This window comes from Microcaecilia unicolor, chromosome 3 (assembly GCF_901765095.1).
Source record: "Microcaecilia unicolor chromosome 3, aMicUni1.1, whole genome shotgun sequence".
Classification (NCBI taxonomy): domain Eukaryota; kingdom Metazoa; phylum Chordata; class Amphibia; order Gymnophiona; family Siphonopidae; genus Microcaecilia; species Microcaecilia unicolor.
The window spans coordinates 479,395,818-479,418,248 of record NC_044033.1 but is presented as its reverse complement, the minus strand read 5'-3'; the positions used below and the strand labels follow the sequence as shown (position 1 = coordinate 479,418,248).

At 45.1% G+C, this 22,431-nt stretch overlaps 1 protein-coding gene across 1 annotated transcript in view; it reads right to left on the bottom strand.

Moving 5' to 3' along the window:
* Positions 1-1,379: 1,379 nt before the first annotated feature.
* DDX43 (DEAD-box helicase 43) overlaps positions 1,380-22,431 on the bottom strand; it is a 344,939-nt gene continuing 323,887 nt past the window's right edge. The window contains exon 17 of the mRNA XM_030199037.1: positions 1,380-1,978. The gene's annotated coding sequence lies outside the window, so the exon portion shown is untranslated. The remainder of the gene's footprint in view (positions 1,979-22,431) is intronic.

Below are 22,431 nucleotides of genomic sequence, written 5' to 3'. Positions count from 1 at the left end.
CCATGAGTAATCTTATTTGATTTATCTCCCCTTCCTCTACTCACGTCTTCTGGCTCAGCAGGAGGAAGGCAGAGCAGTTGACACTGGTGGGTGTCTGTATGGATGAACGACTATTAACCTGCTCATTTCCAAATCAGAGCTTTTTATGTCCCAGCTTCCTTTACTCCTCCCTCTATGCCCTCAATACACTTTCTTTCTCCACTATCTCCCCACAGAGTCTCTACCCTCCTTTCCCTTGTCAAGAAATTTTGGGTTCTTCATGGTGGAGCAGGCAGATCAAAATTTCAATGTCTGATCTCTAATCATTTGCTGCTGCTCCCAATGATGGAGAGGACAGTAGTGAGGAAATGGATTCTTCCAGGCAATAGGTACTTCTTTCCCAAGAGCTGAAACTATGAGAAATTTTCAATCACTACTAGTAGCAAGACTTTATGTTTTGTGATATCTTATTAGATATAGATATTTCTATAGGTTTGTGATCAAAATTATATTATAAAATGAAGTTATGATTTCAGTTTATTGGACCATATTGCACCAGACATGTTACACATTTATATTTATTTGTTACACATTTTCCCACCTATTTGCAGGCTCAATGTGGCTTACATAGTGCCGTCAAGGCGATTGCCAAGTCGGTTGATAACAAATACAAGGTAATAATGTGGTCAAATGAGGTACATGTGTATCAGGCATCATGAGGGTCCAAGGGAATGGAGGTTGTATGTTGTCCATTACGATTATTGGTTGTGTTGCTGGGTTTGGGGATTTACGGTGGGTCGGTGGGGTAAGTCTTTTTGAAGAGGTTGGTTTTTAGTGATTTCCTGAAGTTTAGGTGGTCATGGATTGTTTTCACAGCTTTTGGGAGGCCATTCCATAGTTGTGCGCTTATGTAGGAGAAGCAGGGTGTGTAGGTTGTTTTGTATTTAAGTCCTTTACAATTTGGGTAATGTAGGTAAGGTATGATCGTGATGATCCGATTCTGTTTCTGGTTGGTAGATCTATGAGGTCTGTCATGTATCCTGGGACTACTCTGTAGATAATTTTGTGGACCAAAGTGCAAATTTTGAAGATGATCCGTTCTTTGATTGGGAGCCAGTGCAGCTTTTCATGGAAGGGTTTAGCACTTTTGAATCGTGTTTTTACCAAATATCAACCTGGCTGCTGTGTTTTGGGCGGTCTGGAGTTTTTTTGTGAGTTTTTCTTTGCATCCCGCATAGATTCCATTGCAGTAATCTGCTTGGCTTAGGACCATTGATTGTATTAAGTTTTGAAAAATTTCTCTCGGGAAGTAAGGTTTTAGTCGTTTGAGATATAATGAAACCAAAGCACTAGAAACATTTTAAAGATTTTATTTATGCGTGTGAAATCAAGTACTTCAGAAGTCACTATAACAGTTCTATTTTTATATAAAGAACATGGCCACACCAGATCAAATATAGTATGAAATTATGCTTTAACATTTTTATTCCTACTGTTTTGCATGCAGATTCAAAATATACTGGTATTATTGTCAGCTGTACCATTTAAATATTTCTCTCTATCTATATCTATTTCTGGCATGAAAGACCAATTAGAGTAATCTCTATTAAATATGATCTAACACAACTATCTATGTCGGCAGAACAAAAAGTGTGCTCAGACTCATGCCATGTTACAAAAGAAAACTGAAATATCAAAATTTGAAAGGGAAAAAAACCCCTAAATTCAAGCAAACCTGAATATTTGCTGTCTGCTGAGGGGGTAAAAGGCTAAAAAATGAAACCAAATATATTTCCAAAACCAAATTTCAAGTAGTGATTTACTGAAAATTATTTCACTTTCAGTTTTAAGCCAATATATTTTCTGATATACCTGCACTCAAATTGGGAATACATCAATATGAATAAAGAAGACCATAAGCATGTAGTATTTACAATTTTCATTCTTGTAGGAATGAGCCACTCCAACTGGCGCACCTCCAGTACATCAACTGGGCTCTCTGAAATGACAATAAAAATTAATTGTATTTTCTCAGGAGAGGGGATGATTAATCATCGATCACTAGAGTGTCAATGCTTTATTTGTATTTCGGATAAAAATGAAATGGGCGCTAGCAAGGTAATCCCCCCCCCCCACCATCCTCCCTCCCCTCCGAGTTCCAGACCCCCCCTCCGTCCCTCCCTTCCGATTTCCACACACCCCCTCTCCCTCCTCCGTCACTTCGTTGCGAGTTTGTGATTAAAGTTCGCACGCTCTCCCCGCTGCTGTCACTGAATGTGTGGGACTCCCCGCTGCTGTCACATAATCTGTGGAACTCGTGCGTTGTGCCTTCCCCGCCCCGCCCTCTACGTCATTGCATTTTGACGCGAGGGCGGAGGTACAGTCACTGCAGGCCTGCCCCGCCCTCTACGTCATCGCGTTTTGACGCGAGGGCAGCGCTACACTGACTGCAGGCCAAACCGGATATCTCTGGCGCCTCTAGTTTCTGGCTTGAGGCTTCATTGGAACGTTGGAGGTGCCTTTTATATATATAGAAGATTCAGTAGTGCTGGCTATATAAAGGGTTCTAAGGAAAGCGAATGCTACATACCTGTAGAAGGTATTCTCCGAGGACAGCAGGCTGATTGTTCTCACTGATGGGTGACGTCCACGGCAGCCCCTCCAATCGGAAACTTCACTAGCAAAGGCCTTTGCTAGTCCTCGCGCGTCCATGCGCACCGCGCATGCGCGGCTGTCTTCCCGCCCGAACCGGCTCGTGTTCGTCAGTCCCATAAGTAGCAAAACAAAGCAAGGGAAGACAACTCCAAAGGGGAGGCGGGCGGGTTTGTGAGAACAATCAGCCTGCTGTCCTCGGAGAATACCTTCTACAGGTATGTAGCATTCACTTTCTCCGAGGACAAGCAGGCTGCTTGTTCTCACTGATGGGGTATCCCTAGCCCCCAGGCTCACTCAAAACAACAAACATGGTCAATTGGACCTCGCAACGGCGAGGACATAACTGAGATTGACCTAAAAAATTTACCAACTAACTGAGAGTGCAGCCTGGAACAGAACAAACAGGGCCCTCGGGGGGTGGAGTTGGATCCTAAAGCCCAAACAGGTTCTGAAGAACTGACTGCCCGAACCGACTGTCGCGTCGGGTATCCTGCTGCAGGCAGTAATGAGATGTGAATGTGTGGACAGATGACCACGTCGCAGCTTTGCAAATTTCTTCAATAGAGGCTGACTTCAAGTGGGCTACCGACGCTGCCATGGCTCTAACATTATGAGCCGTGACATGACCCTCAAGAGTCAGCCCAGCCTGGGCGTAAGTGAAGGAAATGCAATCTGCTAGCCAATTGGATATGGTGTGTTTCCCCACAGCCACTCCCCTCCTATTGGGATCAAAAGAAACAAACAATTCGGCGGACTGTCTGTTGGGCTGTGTCCGCTCCAGGTAGAAGGCCAATGCTCTCTTGCAGTCCAATGTGTGCAGCTGACGTTCAGCAGGGCAGGAATGAGGACGGGGAAAGAATGTTGGCAAGACAATTGACTGGTTCAGATGGAACTCCGACACGACCTTTGGCAAAAACTTAGGGTGAGTGCGGAGGACTACTCTGTTATGATGAAATTTGGTGTAAGGGGCCTGGGCTACTAGGGCCTGAAGCTCACTGACTCTACGAGCTGAAGTAACTGCCACCAAGAAAATGACCTTCCAGGTCAAGTACTTCAGATGGCAGGAATTCAGTGGCTCAAAAGGTGGTTTCATCAGCTGGGTGAGAAAGACATTGAGATCCCATGACACTGTAGGAGGCTTGACAGGGGGCTTTGACAAAAGCAAACCTCTCATGAAGCGAACAACTAAAGGCTGTCCTGAGATCGGCTTACCTTCCACACGGTAATGGTATGCACTGATTGCACTAAGGTGAACCCTTACAGAGTTGGTCTTGAGACCGGACTCAGACAAGTGCAGAAGGTATTCAAGCAGGGTCTGTGTAGGACAAGAGCGAGGATCTAGGGCCTTGCTGTCACACCAGACAGCAAACCTCCTCCATAGAAAGAAGTAACTCCTCTTAGTGGAATCTTTCCTGGAAGCAAGCAAGATGCGGGAGACACCCTCGGACAGACCCAAAGAGGCAAAGTCTACGCTCTAAACATCCAGGCCGTGAGAGCCAGGGACCGGAGGCTGGGATGCAGAAGCGCCCCTTCGTCCTGTGTGATGAGGGTCAGAAAACACTCCAATCTCCACGGTTCTTCGGAGGACAACTCCAGAAGAAGAGGGAACCAGATCTGACGCGGCCAAAAAGGAGCAATCAGAATCATGGTGCCTTGGTCTTGCTTGAGTTTCAACAAAGTCTTCCCCACCAGAGGTATGGGAGGATAAGCATACAGCAGACCCTCCCCCCAGTCCAGGAGGAAGGCATCCGATGCCAGTCTGCCGTGGGCCTGAAGCCTGGAACAGAACTGAGGGACTTTGTGGTTGGCTCGAGATGTGAAGAGGTCTACCAAGGGGGTGCCCCACACCTGGAAGATCTGTCGCACTACACGGGAATTGAGCGACCACTCGTGAGGTTGCATAATCCTGCTCAACCTGTCGGCCAGACTGTTGTTTACGCCTGCCAGATATGTGGCTTGGAGCACCATGCCGTGACGGCGAGCCCAGAGCCACATGCTGACGGCTTCCTGACACAGGGGGCGAGATCCGGTGCCCCCCTGCTTGTTGACGTAGTACATGGCAACCTGGTTGTCTGTCTGAATTTGGATAATTTGGTGGGACAGCCGATCTCTGAAAGCCTTCAGAGCGTTCCAGATCGCTCGCAACTCCAGAAGATTGATCTGCAGATCGCGTTCCTGGAGGGACCAACTTCCTTGGGTGTGAAGCCCATCGACATGAGCTCCCCATCCCAGGAGAGACGCATCCGTGGTCAGCACTTTTTGTGGCTGAGGAATTTGGAAAGGACGTCCCAGAGTCAGATTGGACCAAATCGTCCACCAATACAGGGATTCGAGAAAACTCGTGGACAGGTGGATTACGTCTTCTAGATCCCCAGCAGCCTGAAACCACTGGGAAGCTAGGGTCCATTGAGCAGATCTCATGTGAAGGCGGGCCATGGGAGTCACATGAACTGTGGAGGCCATGTGGCCTAGCAATCTCAACATCTGCCGAGCTGTGATCTGCTGGGACGCTCGCACCCGCGAGACGAGGGACAACAAGTTGTTGGCTCTCGTCTCTGGGAGATAGGCGCGAGCCGTCCGAGAATCCAGCAGAGCTCCTATGAATTCGAGTCTCTGCACTGGGAGAAGATGGGACTTTGGATAATTTATCACAAACCCCAGTAGCTCCAGGAGGCGAATAGTCATCTGCATGGACTGCAGGGCTCCTGCCTCGGATGTGTTCTTCACCAGCCAATCGTCGAGATATGGGAACACGTACACCCCCAGCCTGCGAAGTGCCGCTGCTACTACAGCCAAGCACTTTGTGAACACCCTGGCGCAGGCGAGCCCAAAGGGTAGCACACAGTACTGGAAGTGACGTATGCCCAGCTGAAATCGCAGATACTGTCTGTGAGCTGGCAGTATCGGGATGTGTGTGTAGGCATCCTTCAAGTCCAGAGAGCATAGCCAATCGTTTTCCTGAATCATGGGAAGAAGGGTGCCCAGGGAAAGCATCCTGAACTTTTCTTTGACCAGATATTTGTTCAGGGCCCTTAGGTCTAGGATGGGACGCATCCCCCCTGTTTTCTTTTCCACAAGGAAGTACCTGGAATAGAATCCCAGCCCTTCTTGCCCGGATGGCACGGGCTCGACCGCATTGGCGCTGAGAAGGGCGGAGAGTTCCTCTGCAAGTACCTGCTTGTGCTGGAAGCTGTAAGACTGAGCTCCCGGTGGACAATTTGGAGGTTTTGAGGCCAAATTGAGGGTGTATCCCTGCCGGACTATTTGGAGAACCCACTGATCGGAGGTTATGAGAGGCCACCTTTGGTGAAAAGCTTTCAACCTCCCTCCGACTGGCAGGTCGCCCGGCACTGACACTTGGATGTTGGCTATGCTCTGCTGGAGCCAGTCAAAAGCTCGTCCCTTGCTTTTGCTGGGGAGCCGAGGGGCCTTGCTGAGGCGCACGCTGCTGACGAGAGCGCGCGCGCTGGGGCTTAGCCTGGGCCGCAGGCTGTCGAGAAGGAGGATTGTACCTACGCTTGCCAGAAGAGTAGGGAACAATCTTCCTTCCCCCAAAAAATCTTCTACCTGTAGAGGTAGAGGCTGAAGGCTGCCGGCGGGAGAACTTGTCGAATGCGGTGTCCCGCTGGTGGAGCTGCTCTACCACCTGTTCGACTTTCTCTCCAAAAATGTTATCCGCACGGCAAGGTGAGTCCGCAATCCGCTGCTGGATTCTATTCTCCAGGTCGGAGGCACGCAGCCATGAGAGCCTGCGCATCACCACACCTTGAGCAGCGGCCCTGGACGCAACATCAAAGGTGTCATACACCCCTCTGGCCAGGAATTTTCTGCACGCCTTCAGCTGCCTGACCACCTCCTGAAAAGGCTTGGCTTGCTCAGGGGGGAGCGCATCAACCAAGCCCGCCAACTGCCGCACATTGTTCTGCATGTGTATGCTCGTGTAGAGCTGGTAGGACTGAATTTTGGCCACGAGCATAGAAGAATGGTAGGCCTTCCTCCCAAAGGAGTCTAAGGTTCTAGAGTCCTTGCCCGGGGGCGCCGAAGCATGCTCCCTAGAACTCTTAGCCTTCTTTAGGGCCAGATCCACAACTCCAGAATCATGAGGCAACTGAGTGCGCATCAGATCTGGGTCCCCATGGATCCGGTACTGGGACTCGATCTTCTTGGGGATGTGGGGATTAGTTAAAGGCTTGGTCCAGTTCGCCAGCAATGTCTTTTTTAGGACATGGTGCATGGGTACAGTGGACGCTTCCTTAGGTGGAGAAGGATAGTCCAGGAACTCAAACATTTCAGCCCTGGGCTCGTCCTCCACAACTACCGGGAAGGGGATGGCCGTAGACATCTCCCGGACAAAGGAAGCAAAAGACAGACTCTCGGGAGGAGAAAGCTGTCTCTCAGGAGAGGGAGTGGGATCGGAAGGAAGACCCTCAGACTCCTCGTCAGAGAAATATCTGGGGTCTTCTTCCTCTTCCCACGAGGCCTCACCCTCGGTGTCAGACACAAGTTCACGGACCTGTGTCTGCAACCGTGCCCAACTCGACTCTGTGGAGCCACGTCCAAGATGGGGGCGTCGAGAGGTAGACTCCCTCGCCCGCATCGGCGAAGCTCCCTCCGCCGACGTAGTCGGGGAGCCTTCCTGGGAGGCGACGGCAGCCGGTACCGCACGCGGCACCGACGCCGGAGACCTCACCTCGGGCGATGGGCCAGCCGGCGCCACGCTCGACGTTACCGGTGGCGCAAGCACCGCCGGTACCGGAGGGGTAGGGCGCAACAGCTCTCCCAGAATCTCTGGGAGAACGGCCCGGAGGCTCTCGTTCAGAGCGGCTGCAGAGAAAGGCATGGAGGTCGATGCAGGCGTCGACGTCAGAACCTATTCCGGGCGTGGAGGCTGTTCCGGGCTGTCCAGAGTGGAGCGCATCGACACCTCCTGAACAGAGGGTGAGCGGTCCTCTCGGTGCCGATGCCTGCTGGGTGCCGACTCCCTCGGCGACCCAGAGCTCTCGGTGCCGACCCGGGAAGGAGACCGATGACGATGCTTCTTCGATTTCTTGGAACGAAGCATGTCACCGGAGCTTCCCGGCACCGACGAGGAGGACGTAGAATCTAGCCGTCGCTTCCTCGGGGCCGAGGCCGAAGGAGGTCGGTCTCGGGGGGGCTGTACCGCAGGAGCCCTCAGGGTAGGGGGAGACCCACCCGAAGGCTCACCGCCACCAGCAGGGGAATGGACAGCCCTCACCTGCACTCCAGACGAAGCACCACCGTCTGACGACATCAGCAGACGAGGTCCCGGTACCACCGACGTCGATGCAGCTATCCGATGTCTCGGCGCCGATGCAGAGGGCCGATGCCTTGATGCACTGGCGGCCAAGGATGAAGCTCTGGACGCTGAAGACGTCGATGCAGTCGATACCCCCGGTGCCGATGAAGAGCCCGAGAACAAAACGTTCCACTGGGCCAATCTCGCTACCTGAGTCCGCTTTTGCAAAAGGGAACACAGACTACAGGCCTGCGGGCGGTGCCCAGCCCCCAAGCACTGAAGACACGACGCGTGCCTGTCAGTGAGCGAGATGACCCGGGCGCACTGGGTGCACTTCTTGAAGCCGCTGGTAGACTTCGATGTCATGGGCGGAAAAATCACGCCGGCGAGATCAAAAGTCGAAATGGCGGAAAAGGCACCGAAAAAACAAGGGGAAGAAAACTTCGACCCGAGGCCTAAAAGCGGCCTACCCCGACGACGAAAGAAAACTTACCGGGGCGAAAAGCTGAAATTAGCGGGGGGAGAAAAGACCAAGGGTCTTTTCCCCACACAGAATGGATTATATTTTTTTCTTTTCGAAAATACACGACGAACGCGCGAGGTCGACTTTGCGGGGCCCGACACGGCGAAAACACGACCGTACCGAGCGCGGACAAAAGAAGACTGACGAACACGAGCCGGTTCGAGCGGGAAGACGGCCGCGCATGCGCGGTGCGCATGGACGCGCGACGACTAGCAAAGGCCTTTGCTAGTGAAGTTTCCGATTGGAGGGGCTGCCGTGGACGTCACCCATCAGTGAGAACAAGCAGCCTGCTTGTCCTCGGAGAACATATATATATAGGACCAAAAACTTGGGCTTACTACTACTACTATTTAACATTTGTAGAGCACTACAAAGTGTACGCAGCGCTGTACAAACACAGAAGAAAGCCAGTCCCTGCTCAAAGAGCTTACAATCTAAATAGACAAAAAGTAAAGCATTTAATATTAAGCAGTCAAGCACAAGAGAACAGTCACAGAAGGACTGAAGATGTTGAAGGGTGGTCAGTGTGATTAGGTGTAACTCTGGTTGGAGTAGTGGGAGAAGGTGATAGAAGAATAGAAATGAGTCAGGTAAAAGTAATGAGTGGGTTGATAGGGAGGTTATATAAGACATATCACTCTAGGGGTGGGTGGGTAGAGGGGTAGGGTGGGTGAGACTAAGTCTAAAGCAGGAGAAGGTATTCTCTGCAGCCTATCTGTGAGATGGAAAATGCTCTCTGAAGCTGCTGCTGCTGCTATAAGTTGTTAGTTTTCTCTCCCTGAAAGAGATCCAAGCCACCTCCTTCGCTACCATGCCGACACGCCCCCTTGAACTTTCGCTGGCCCCGTGAGGGAACGCAGTTGAAGCCGGCCAAAATTGGCTTTCGATTATACTGATTTGGCCGGATTCAGGAGATCGCCGGCCATCTCCCGATTTGTGTCGGAAGATGGCCGGTGATCTCTTTCGAAAATAAGCTGAATGGTCAGCACTGATGTCAACTGCATAATCTTTTGAAATCTCAGGCAAAGAATGTTTTATATCAAAAGAAACAGTTCAATATTTCTAAATCCAATTACACAGTAACTTCAGATTCCTCGAGTCTCACTATTAGGAATATGTTAAACTCAAAGGCTATTTCACACACTCAAACTTTGAGCCCCTCATCCAGAGCCTCAGTACCAAAGCACTGATCCTGACCACTGATTTCAGTGCAGGCAACCCTAGAAAATGAAAAGCCAAGTAGTCTTGCCAGTAGGAAAAAATCTGAGCACACCTCCTTTGTACTTTGCCTTACCTGGCTCAATCCATTTTCCCTGTAGGTACAAAGATACGTACTGTGAAACCTGTCTGCATTCTTTTAGCACTGAATAGATGGCAATTTTCAGCCTGGAGTTTATCCAGTTAACTGCTTATTTACTTGGTTACATTCCTTTGCCAATTATCCTCATACTGCCTCCACTCTGCCCATATGTTCTGAAACACCAAAGGAAAACACAAATATTTCCACATTTACCCTGGATTATACCATTTGAAAAATCTCACTCTTTGGGATAGTCTACCCTTGCATCTCTATAGCTGTCATAATGCGTACAAAACTCCTAAAGGTGTCTAATCTCTGTGTCAAAAATATTTAGTTGCAGATAACATAATGTAGTCAAAAAAAGTAAAGTTTGATTATTTAAGATAATCAGTATGGTATATCCCCATCCATGAACATCTCAAGAGTATTCTCATGCTGAGAGATTAAATGGCCTGTGTAATACTGACAACTAGAGCAGCCAGAGCACTTCTTAAGCCACAGAAGTAGAAGGGTTTCTTTTTCTACTGAGCAACTTTCAGTGAATAACTGCACAAAGATTTGAAAGTGAACAGCAAATGTGTTATGGACTCTAACTTTTGCTTATTTTTGCAAAAAGCAAAGATACTTACCTGTAGTAGGTATCCTCTGAAAACAGCAGGATATTCATTCTCACATGTGGGTGACGTCATCCATGTCACCCGGCGTGGAAAGCTTAAAAAGCGCAATACAGCTTTAAACACATGCAACAGCGCCATCACCATGCATGTGCGAGTGCCTTCCCGCCCACCGCAAGAGTGTGGGACCAGCAGTACAATAGTATAGCTAATAGGACAGGAGACAACGCCAAGGGGAAGTGGGACAGACTGTGAGAATGAATGGCCTGCTATCCTCAGACAACATCTGCTACAGGCCAAGTAGGCCATATTCTTCTCACATGTGGGAATCCCTAGCTTATGAGGCTCACCGAAAACAGTAGACAATAAGAGCTTGCAACAGCGAGGTCAAATTATGAATTAACTTGAAACTATATACATACTGTGTGAGAGTACAGCCTGGAACAGAACAAAATGGGCTTAAGAAGGTAGAATTGGATTCTAGACCCAAAACAAATTCTGCAGAACTGTCTGCCCACACCGACTATCACAAACTAGAAACTGGGGAAAGGCAGTCACTCAAAAGTGCATGGGTCGGGATAAGGTATCTTTCAAAGATTATCACCAAAACAGGGAAGATAGGGTATCCCAATAGTGAGGTTGCAAAAGAGACCATAGTAGATCAGGTGTCCTTAAATAAAAATCAGACAAAAGACTGCAAATTAATACTGTCAAGTACTGAGCATGATGTAAATAGGAACAACATAGTTTGAAATGTCTATATGCGAATGCCAGAAGCCTAAGAAATAAGATGGGAGAGTTAGAATATATTGCACTAAATGAAAAATTAGATACAATAGGCATCTCTGAGACCTGGTGGAAGAAGGATAACCAGTTGGACACTGTCATAATGGGGTACAAACAAATTATATCGTAGTGATAGGGTGGATCGAATTGGTGGAGGGGTAGCATTGTATGTTAAGGAGAGCCTTGAATCAAATAGATTGAAAATTCTGCATGAAACAAAACATCTTGGAATCCCTATGGATTGAAATTCCATGTGTAAAGGGGAAAAGGATAGTGACAGGAGTGTACTACCATCCGCCTGGCCAGGATGAAGACGGATGTAGAAATGTTGAAGAAAATTAGGGAAGCAAACAAACTGGCCAACACAATAATAATGGGTGATTTCAATTACCCTGATACTGACTGGATAAATGTAACATTGGGGCATGCTAGGGAGGTAAACTTCCTTGACAAAATCAAGGACTGCTTTATGGAGCAGCTGGTACAGGAGCCGAAGAGAGAAGGAAAAATTCTAGACCTAGTCCGTAGTGGAGCCCATGATCTGGTGCGGGAGGTAATGGTACTGGGGCCGCTTGATAACAGTGATCATATGATCAAATTTGATATTACCTTTGAAGTAAGTATACGTAGGAAATCCAATATGTTAGCATTTAACATTAAAAAAGGAGAGTATGATAAAATGAGAACAGTGAAAACAAAAACTTAGAGAAGTGGCTTTGAGGGTCAAAAATTTACATCAGGCGTGGATGCTGTTCAAAAACATCATCCTGGAAGCCCAGGCCAAATATATTCTGCGTATTAAAAAAGGAGGACGGAAAACCAAACAACAGCCTGCATGGTTAAAAAGTGAGGTGAAGGAAGCTATTAGAACTAAAAGAAAATCCTTCAGAAAATGGAAGGAACCGACTGAAAATAATAAGAAACAGCATAAGGAATGTCAAGTCAAATGCAAAGCGCTGATAAGGAAGTCAATGAGGGACTTTGAAAAAAAGATTGCGTTGGAGGCAAACACACAGTAAATTTTTTTTTAGGTATATTAAAAGCAGGAAGCCTGCAAAAGAATCGGTTGGACCACTAGATGACCGAGGGGTAAAAGGGGCGATCGGGGAAGGCAAAGCCGTAGCGAAGAGATTAAATGAATTCTTTGCTTCAGTCTTTACCAAAGAAGATTTGGGAGAGATACCGGTGCCAGAAATGGTAGTCGAAGCTGACAAGTTGGAGAAACAGAATTAAATCTCTATAGACCTAGAGGATGCAATGGGGCAATTTGACAAATTGAAGAGAAGCAAATCTCCTGGACTGGATGGTATTCATCATAGAGTACTGATAAAACTGAAAAATGAACTTTCAGAACTATTGTTAGTAATATGTAATTTATCCTTAAAAATCGAGCATGGTACTGGAAGATTGGAGGGTGGCCAATGTAATGCCGATTTTTAAAAAAGGTTCCAGAGGAGATCCGGGAAATTATAGACCGGTGAGTCTTATGTCGGTGCCGGGCAAAATGATAGAGACTATTATAAATAACAAAATTACTGAGCATATTCAAAAGCATGGATTAATTAGACAAAGGCAACATGGATTTAGTGAAGAGAAATCTTGCCTCACCAATCTATTACATTTCTTTGAAAGGGTGAACAAACATTGGATAAAGTTGAGCCGGTTGATATTGTGTATCTGTATTTTCAGAAGGCATGTGACAAAAGTAGCTCATGAAAGACTCCAGAGGAAATTGGAGAGTCATGGGATAGGAGGTAGTATCCTATTGTGGATTAAAAACTGGTTAAAAGACAGAAAACATAGTAGGGTTAAATGGTCCGTATTCTCAATGGAGAAGGGTAGTTAGTGGGGTTCCCCAGGGGTCTGTTCTGGGACCACTGCTTTTTAACATACTTATAAATGACCTAGAGATGGGGGTAACTAGTGAGGTAATTAAATTTGCTGACGACACAAAGTTATTCAAAGTAGTTAAATCGCAGGAGGATTGTGAAAAACTACAAGAGGACCTTACGAGAATGGGCGTCTAAATGGCAGATGACGTTTAATGTGAGCAAGTGCAAAGTGCTACATGTGGGAAAGAGGAACCCGAATTATCGCTACCGTCATGCAAGGTTCCACGTTAGGATTCACCGACTAAGAAAGGGATCCAGGTGTCGTCGTTGATGATACATTGAACCCTTCTGCTCAGTGTGCTGTGGCGGCTAAGAAAGTAAATAGAATGTTAGGTAGGAAAGGAATGGAAAACAAAAGTGAGGACGTTATAATGACTTTGTATCGCTCCATGGTGCGACTGCAACTCGAATATTGTGTTCAATTTCGGTCACCATATCTCAAAAAAGATAAGGTGGAATTAGAAAAGGTGCAGAGAAGGGCAACAAAAATGATTAAGGGGGATGGGACGACTTCCCTATGAGGAAAGGCTAAAGCGGCTGGAGCTCTTCAGCTTGGAGAAAAAGCAACCGAGGGGAGATATGATAGAGGTCTATAAAATAATGAGTGGAGTCGAACGGGTAGACGTGAAGCATCTGTTTAAGCTTTCCAAAAATACTAGGACTAAAGTAGCAAATTTAAAATGAATCGGAGAACATCTTTCTTCACTCAACGTGTAATTCAAGTCTGGAATTCATTGCCAGAAAATGTGGTAACGGCAGTTAGCTTAGCAGAGTTTAAAACTCTGCTTTAAAAAAAAAAAAAAAAAAGGTTTGGACGGCTTCCTAAAGGAAAACTCCATAGACCATTATTAAATTGTACTTGGGGAAAATCCACTATTTCTGGGATAAGCAGCATAAAATGTTTTATACTTTTTTTGTTGTTGTTACATTTGTACCCCGCGCTTTCCCACTCATGGCAGGCTCAATGCGGCTTACATGGGGCAATGGAGGGTTAAGTGACTTGCCCAGAGTCACAAGGAGCTGCCTGTGCCTGAAATGGGAATCAAACTACGTTCCTCAGTTCCCCAGGACCAGAGTCCACCACCCTAACCACTACTCCACTACTTTTTGGGATCTTGCCAGGTATTTGTGACCTGGATTGGCCACTGTTGGAAACAGGATGCTGGGCTTGATGGACCTTTGGTCTGTCCCAGTATGGCAATACTTATGCACTTATATGTACTTATCAGGTATCTTGCTCAAGGCAGTAATAAGATGTGAATGTGTGGACTGAAGACACATCTCAGCCTTGCAAATTTCTTCTTTGGAGGCTGACCACAAGTAGGCTACTGATGGCGCCATGGCTCTGACATTATGAGCCTTGACATGACCCTTGACAGTTAGTACGACCTGGACTTAAGGGAAAGAAATGCAACCTGCCAGCCAATTGCAGATTGTGCATGTCCTGATGGCAACCCCCATCCTGTTGGGATCAAAAGAAACAAAATGCTGAGTAGACTATCTGTAGGGCCTAGTCCGCTCCAAGTAAAAGGCCAATGCTTGCTTTCAGTCCAAGGTTTGAAGTGCACTTTTGCCAGGATGGGCATGAGATTTGGGAAAGAATGTTGGAAGAATGATTGACTGGTTCAGATGGAACTCAGACACTACTTTAGGCAGGAACATTAATTGCACTGAGGTGAATTTTTACAAAGTTGGTATTAAGACTAGACTTGGAAAGGTGTAGAAGATATTCAAGCAGGGTCTGTGTAGGACAAGTAATAGGAGCTTTGGCCCCATTCGCACATTACACAGCAAACCTCCTCCATTTGACCTCTTAGTGGAATCTTTCCTGGAACCTAGCAAGACCTTGGAGACACCCTCTGGAAGATGAAAGAAAGCAAATTCTAAGCTCTCAACATCTAGCTTCTGAGGGTCAGGGACTGGAGGTTGGGATGCAGAACGGATCCCTCATTCTGTATGAGGGTCAGAAAACACTCCAATCTCCAAGGTTCTTCAGAAAACAATTCCAGAAGAGGGAACCAGATCTGTCTGGGCCAATAAGGAGTGATCAGAATTATAGTTTCTCTGTCTTGCTTGAGTTTCAGCAAAGTCTTACTCACGTGGGGGATGGAAGGATATGCAAACAGAAGACTTCCCCCAATGGAGGAGGAAGGCATCCCCCGCTAGTCTGTCATGTGCCCTGACCCTGGAACAATACTGAGGGACTTTGTGGTTGAACAAAGAGGCAAAAAGATCCACCAAAGGGATACCCCACTCTTGGAAGATCTCGTGATAACACTTGCAGTGAGTGAACACTTGTGCAGTTGCATAACCCTGCTCAGTCTGTTGGCCAGGATGTTGGATTTGCCTGCCAGTATGTGGCTCTGAGAACTATTCTGCTATGGACAGCCCAGTGCCATACGGGGTGGCCTCCTGACACAGAACTCATCTGCTTGTTCGTGTAAAATATCGCAACTTGATTTTCTGTTTGAATGAGAACAATTTGGTTTAACAGCCAACCTCTGAAAGCCTTACAGTGTTCTAGATTGCTTGTAGTTCCAGGAGGTTGATCTTAAGATCTGATTCCTGAGCTGACCAAGCACCCTGGGTGTGAAGCCCATCCACATGAGCTCCCCACTTCAGACAGAATGTATCTGTTGTCAGCATCTTCTGGAGCTGAGAAATTTGGAATGGAAGTCCCACAGTTAAACTGGATCTCACTGATCACCACAGGAGGGATTGAACCAACTCCGTTGTCACTTGTATCAGAGGCCTGACACCACTGGGAAGCTAGAGTCCGCTGGGCAGTTCTCATGTGAAGATGTGCCATGCACCATGGAGGCCATCTGCCCTAGCAACCTCAACATCTGCCAAGCTGTGACCAGCTGACTAGCCCGAACCCGAGTGGCAATTGCGATTAGAGCATCTGCCCTCAGCACAGGGATAGGCTCATGCCTGCTGTGTGTCTAGCAGGGCTCCAATAAACCCCAACTGCTGAACTGGAAGCAGATGGGACTTGGAGTAGTTTAAAATGAACCCTAGTAGCTTTAGCCCTTGAATAATTCTCCAAATGGACTCCTTAGCACCAACCTAACATCTAGGTAGGGAAGCACTTGGACTCCCAGTCTGCATAGCAACACTGCGACTATTGCTACACACCTTGTGGCCTGGAAGTATTGGGATGAGAGTGTAGGCAAAAGTCTAGAGAGCACAGTAAATATTTCTCCTGAATCTTTGGGAGAAAGGTGCCCAGGGAAATCATCCTGAACTTTTCTTTCACCAGGAATTTGTTCAGGGTCCTCAGGTCTAGGATAAGAAGCATCCCCCATGAGAACTACACCTGCTGAGGCTGGCGAGGAGCATACCTAAGCCTTTCAGAGTAGTAGGGAGCTCTCTTCATCTTGCTTGAAAACCTTCTGGATGAGGAGGGAGCAGAAGGCATCCAACAGGAGAGAGTATGGATAGTATCAGTATGTTTCTTAATGAGGGCAGCAATCTCCTCCACCTTCTCTTCAAAATGGTTATCCCTCCAGCACGTGGCATCAGCCAATCTCTGCTGGACAGTGGAGTTCAAGTCAGAGACATGCAGTCATGAGCGTCTGCACATACATAGTAACATCACACAGTAGATACTTCATATGTATACCTGATCTTTATTTGACCTTGCCATTTTCAGGGCATAGACCGTAGAAGTCTGCTCAGCACTGTTCTTATTCTAAAATTTCTGAAGTTAACATCGAAGCCTCTTAAAAGCTACACTCCAGCCAATCCAAATCTATTCTGCCACGATCAGCGCTCAGACCGTAGAAGTCTGAGAAGTTCTGAGAGAAGAGGACATTTCACTGTTAAGTGAACATTATTTTGCTTTGTGCTTTGGGAACTTAAAAATTGGAATTTAAAGGAGGAATTGTAGATCAGTGATAGGAAGAATAAAATATAAAAAAAGCAAACTTTATCAACTAATATCCATACTCTCTTCCCCCTAGTCTTAAAACTTGAACTTTGTACCACAGCATTAACAGATAGCCTTTAGCAGGAACAGGCACAGCAGGACCTAGTTTAGTCTTCTGGATTAAGCATAGCCTCCTTTGCAATTTAAACAAGATTCCTAAATATAAGGAGTTGCAATATTCTAAAGATGCCAAATTACCATCTGCACCAGCAACATAAAATGGTCTTGAAAAAAAAAAATAAGAATGAACTAAATTCAACTGTCTAAGTTTAAAGAAACTCTCTTGCAATCTCATGTTGATCTGAGGTTCCATGCTTAGGCAGGAATTGAGAAGCATCCCTAGAACCCTAAAGGTAGTCTCAACCTTCAAAGATATTTCATCTGTAAAGGACACTGTTTTCGGGATCAATTCCGGGTAAGAAAAATTATAAAGAGGAGGGGAAATTGGAAATCCTTATGGAATCCACTGTAATTTACTGTTAACCATCACAGGAGGTGGGGTTTAGTACTGCATTACCCTGGCTAATGCGCTTGTGTGAAAGGATGGCAATGTTAATATGCCCCTTCCCTACAGTCCACATTCTGGCTCGCTACCTCTACTGCCTTGTGCTTCTTTGTGCCCTGCCCTCACTTCATTGAGATCAAAGCAGAGGCAGGGATCTGCAATGCTCAGATCAGCAGAAAAAAAGAGCAGATCACCACACGAAGATAAGCTTTTACTGCACCAAAGAAATACTAAGTCCAACATGGCAACGTTTCTCCTATAAAGGCTGAATCAAGGGGCAATTACTGTCAATCAGATGCAATGATCAAAATTAAAAACATACATATAAATTTAAAAAATCTATAAAAACACATCTTTAAAAGTAAATAAATATGGACATTAACCATGCATTAAGAGCAGATATTTCATAATGTGAAAAAGGAAGAACTGACAATGGAACATATCTAGAGTGTGATAAACCAATGCACTCCCTCTAGAACTAGCACTCGCTGGCAAATAAAGTGGTGGAGACGAAAACAGTATCTATATTCAAGAGAACTTGGGACAAGTACATAGGGTCTCTAAGGAAGTGATATGGAAAGTAGATGGCACAGATGGGCAGACTGGAAAGGCCATATGGTCTTTGCCTACATTTTTCTATGTTTCAGTCTGATAATAGCTAACTCATGTAAAAGACAGTGTCAAAAATAGTAGCATTCTATTAAGCATAAGAAAAACCTAAGAGCAATCAGCCGCCAAGCTGCTTCTGTGGTCAAAGTATTAAACAACCAAGCTTGATCATCCTGAAATTTATATGCACTGCTTGCAGGTTAAAGGTCACTATAATTCTAACTTCCTGTTTACACGGGCCGTGGATGATGAAACACAACTACAGCTGTTGAGATAAGTGCACCTTAGAACCACTAAGATACGAAGTAATCAGGTTCAAGTTTGCCATGTAAGAGGTTTTTAGCCTATGATGAATGAAAGGCGGCTCCCTTAAGTTGGGTGACTAACATAGGAGCTTTCCTTAGCATTTGAGGCTTTTTCCTCATCTAGATACAACGTAGTACGCACAGCAAGTGGATACCTTTATATGTTTTATCGTATGATATTTGATGATATCCAAGCCCTGATTTGACTGTTTGTAGTTCTACCTCCTAGTATCATCCATTATCCTTTCCTTAATATTGTTAGTCTCATGCATTAATCCAATGGTCTCTAATATTTCTCAAATCTCACAATAACACTATTTGCTTTTGTCTCACCTAGAATGTAAACCTACTGAACCCTGGAAAGGGGATATTTAGCAGTATACAAGAATTGATTTGAATTGAATATACAGGACACAGACCGTAGAAGTCTGTCCAGCTCTGGCCTCACTTCCCCACTGCTGAGTTGCCATCTAAGCACCACTCTTGTTGATGTATTAAATTTATTAAATTTTGTTTGATACTATCCTCTTTCTATTTAGGGATCATTTATGTCTATCCCACACATTTTGAATTCAATCACTGTTTTGTCTCCACCGCCTCCAGACAGGGCATTCCAGACATCCACTACCCTCTCTGTGAAAGTATTTTCTGGGGTTATGCCTAAGTCTAATACCCTGCAACCTCAATTTAAGGCCTTGAAAAAGATTTGTTTGTAGATTACTACTGTTCGAATATTTAAGTATCTATCATATCTCCTCTACCCCTTCTTTCCTCTAGGACAGTGTTTCTCAAGCTGGTCCTGGAGTACCCCTTTGTCAAGCAGGAGTAGAAGATGGCCAACAGACACTCCAACACAGAAGTAGTGCTGAAAGGATGCTTTATTCACTGCTTGGACAGAAGGACCCAGCACGGTCTCTGTTTCGGCGTAATCAAACGTCTACCTCAGGAGTCACAATGATGTTCCACCAGGTAGTGAATAAGTATTACTGCCCAAAGAACTCCGGGGAAAAAACCCCCCCACACACAGCGTTACCCGAAGGCATCCGCTAAATATCAGAACACAATTTGAACAAGATTCTAGCATATATTGGTAACAAACCTGCATATATACTGGAGAAATACTCTCAGAATTAAAAAAAAAAAAAAAAGAAACAAAATAAAACATGGAAAAGAAAATAAGATGATACCTTTTTTTTTATTGGACATAACTTAATACATTTCTTGATTAGCTTTCGAAGGTTGCCCTTCTTCGTCAGATCGGAAATAAGCAAATGTTGGTAGATGACAGTATATATAAGTGAAACATCAAAGCATTTCAGTGACAGTCTAACAGGATGGGGGTGGATAGGTGAGATATGCATGGAGACAGGAGGGTGACAAACAGAGCAGTACAACTTTATGGTTTATAATGAGCTAGAAAACCCAGATCTTTGTTAAGTCCTGTCTGGTGGGTGTCAAAATATTTAATCATTCTGACTTTAAAGGTCTTACGTTCCTGTATTGTTTTAACGTTACCTTTCAGGATTCTTACTATGAAATCACTGGTACAGTGTTCTGGTTTTGTAAAGTGCTGCCCCACAGGCGTGGCATCCTGGCTGGCACAGGCGTTTTTTCATATGATGTCTATGTAAATTAAATCTTGTCTTTAGCATCTGGCTTGTTTCTCCAATATAGCATCCTTTGTCACATTTTTTTACACTGAATGATGTATACCACACTGGAAGATGAGCATGTAAAGTATTCCTTTATATTGAATATTTTCCCTCCCTCTCTTCCCTATTTCTCCATCCCTTCATAACCAGTATCTCCCTTTTATTAAGAGCATAAAAATAGCCATACTGGGTCAGACCAATGGTCCATCTAGCCCAGTATCCTGTTTCCAACAGTGGCCAATCCAGGTCACAAGTACCTGGCAGAAACCCAAATCAAGGCAACACTCCATACTACAAATCTCAGGGCAAGCAGTTGCTTCCCATGTCTGTCTCAATAGCAGACTATGGACTTTTCCTCCAGGAATCTGTCCAAACCTTTTTTAAACCCAGATACGCTAACCGCTGTTACCACCTCTTCCAGCAAAGAGTTCCAGAGCTTAATCATTCCTGTTATTGGTTTTAAAAGTATTTCCATGTAACTTCCGAGTGTCCCCTAGTCTTTGTACTTTTGTAACGAGTAAAAAAAAATCGATTTACTTCTACGTGTTCTACACCACTCAGGATGTTGTAGACCTCAATCATATCTCCTCTCATCCGTCTCTTTTCGAAGCTGAAGAGCCCTACCCTCTTTAGCCTTTCCCCATACAAGTTCCATCCTCTTTATCATTTTGGTCGCTCTTCTCTGAACCTTTTCTAATTCTGCTATATCTTTTTTGAGATACGGCGACCTGAACTGAATGCAATACTCAAGGTGTGGTCGCACCATGGGGTGATACAAAGGCATTATAGTATTTTCAGTCTCAATCACCATCCCTTTCCTAATAATTCCTAGCATCCTGTTTGCATTTTTGGCCACCGCCGCACATTGAGCAGAAGATTACAGCAGTTGAAAAGTATTACAGCTACTACAGGTGAAATTACCATACAATAATTTAAAACAGCAAAATATGAGCATGCTTCTGAATTCTATACCTAATACTGCAGAATTAGTCCACAGGTTGCTACAGAAATAAGTCTTAACTATGTTTTCTAAAATTCATAGTTGTCCATAGCCCTCACAGATCTTAGGGCAAAATGGAAGTTGGATCATGCAATTCACAAATCGCTTTATTGATAGCTTGCTGTTACAGAGCAGGGCAAATGTACTTGAGATGCTGGGAACACAGATTCTAAGAGCTGAGCAAGCTAATGCTGCTCTGAGCACATATATGCTCTGCATAGTGTAAGTTTTGTACACTATCCCCTGGATTCTATATATGGTGCTTTCAGTTGCAAGTAGCATCCTGTTTGAATTTTTGGCTGCCGCACATTGAGCGGAAGATTTCAGCATATTACGTACAACAACATCCAGACCTTTTTCTTGAGCGCTGACCCCCAAGGTAACTGTGATTTGGATTATTCTTTCCAATATGCATTACCTTGCATTTGTCCATATTAAATTTCATCTGCCATTTGGATGCCCAGTCTTCCAATTTCCTAAGGTCTTTCTGCAATATCTGACAGTCCACATGTGTTTTAACAACCTTGAATAGTTTTGTATCATCTGCAGATTTGATCAGCTCACTCGTCGTTCCGATTTCCATATCATTTATAAATATGTTAAACAGTACTGGTCCCAGTACAGATCCCTGCGGCACTCCACTGTTCACTCTCCTCCATTGAGAGAAATGACCATTTAACCCTACCCTTTGTTTTCTGTCCAATAACCAATTCCTAATCCACACCAGAACCTTGCCTCCTATCCCATGCAGGAGTCTATCATGAGGGCTTTCTGAAAATCTAGATACACTACATCAACCTGCTTACCTTTATCCACATATTTATTCACACCTTCAAAGAAATGAAGCAAATTGGTGAGGCAAGACTTCCCTCAGCTGAACCCATGCTGACTCTGTCCCATTAAACCATGTTTGTCCACGTGCTCTATAATTTTATTCTTTATCATGGTTTCCACTATTTTGCCTGGCACCGACGTCAGACTTACCGGTCTGCAATTTCCTAGATCACCCCTAGAACCCTTTAAAAAAAATCAGCGTCACATTGGCCAATCTTCAGGTATTACAGACAATTTTTTTTTTTAATTGTTAAATCATTTTATTAAATTTTCAAATTTTACAAGCTTAATACTTGAAACAGGAAAAACAGATTAAATAATAGCAGGAAATAATAAGTAATATTGAATTACAATATACATAGGAAAATCTTTTGCCCTCTTGTATTAGACCACCATACAGAGAAGACTAATCCATATATCTCAGGAGACATTTAAACGAAGAAATATGTAAAAGTAATTGCTTAACACTAAATCCAATTAAATTTTTCTTATTTTATAAACCCATGGTCAAGTTGCTTTTCCCAACTAGGTTCGTAATACTTGTTTCTGTTCGATGAATTGCTTTAAATGTTCAGGCTTAAAGAAAAGA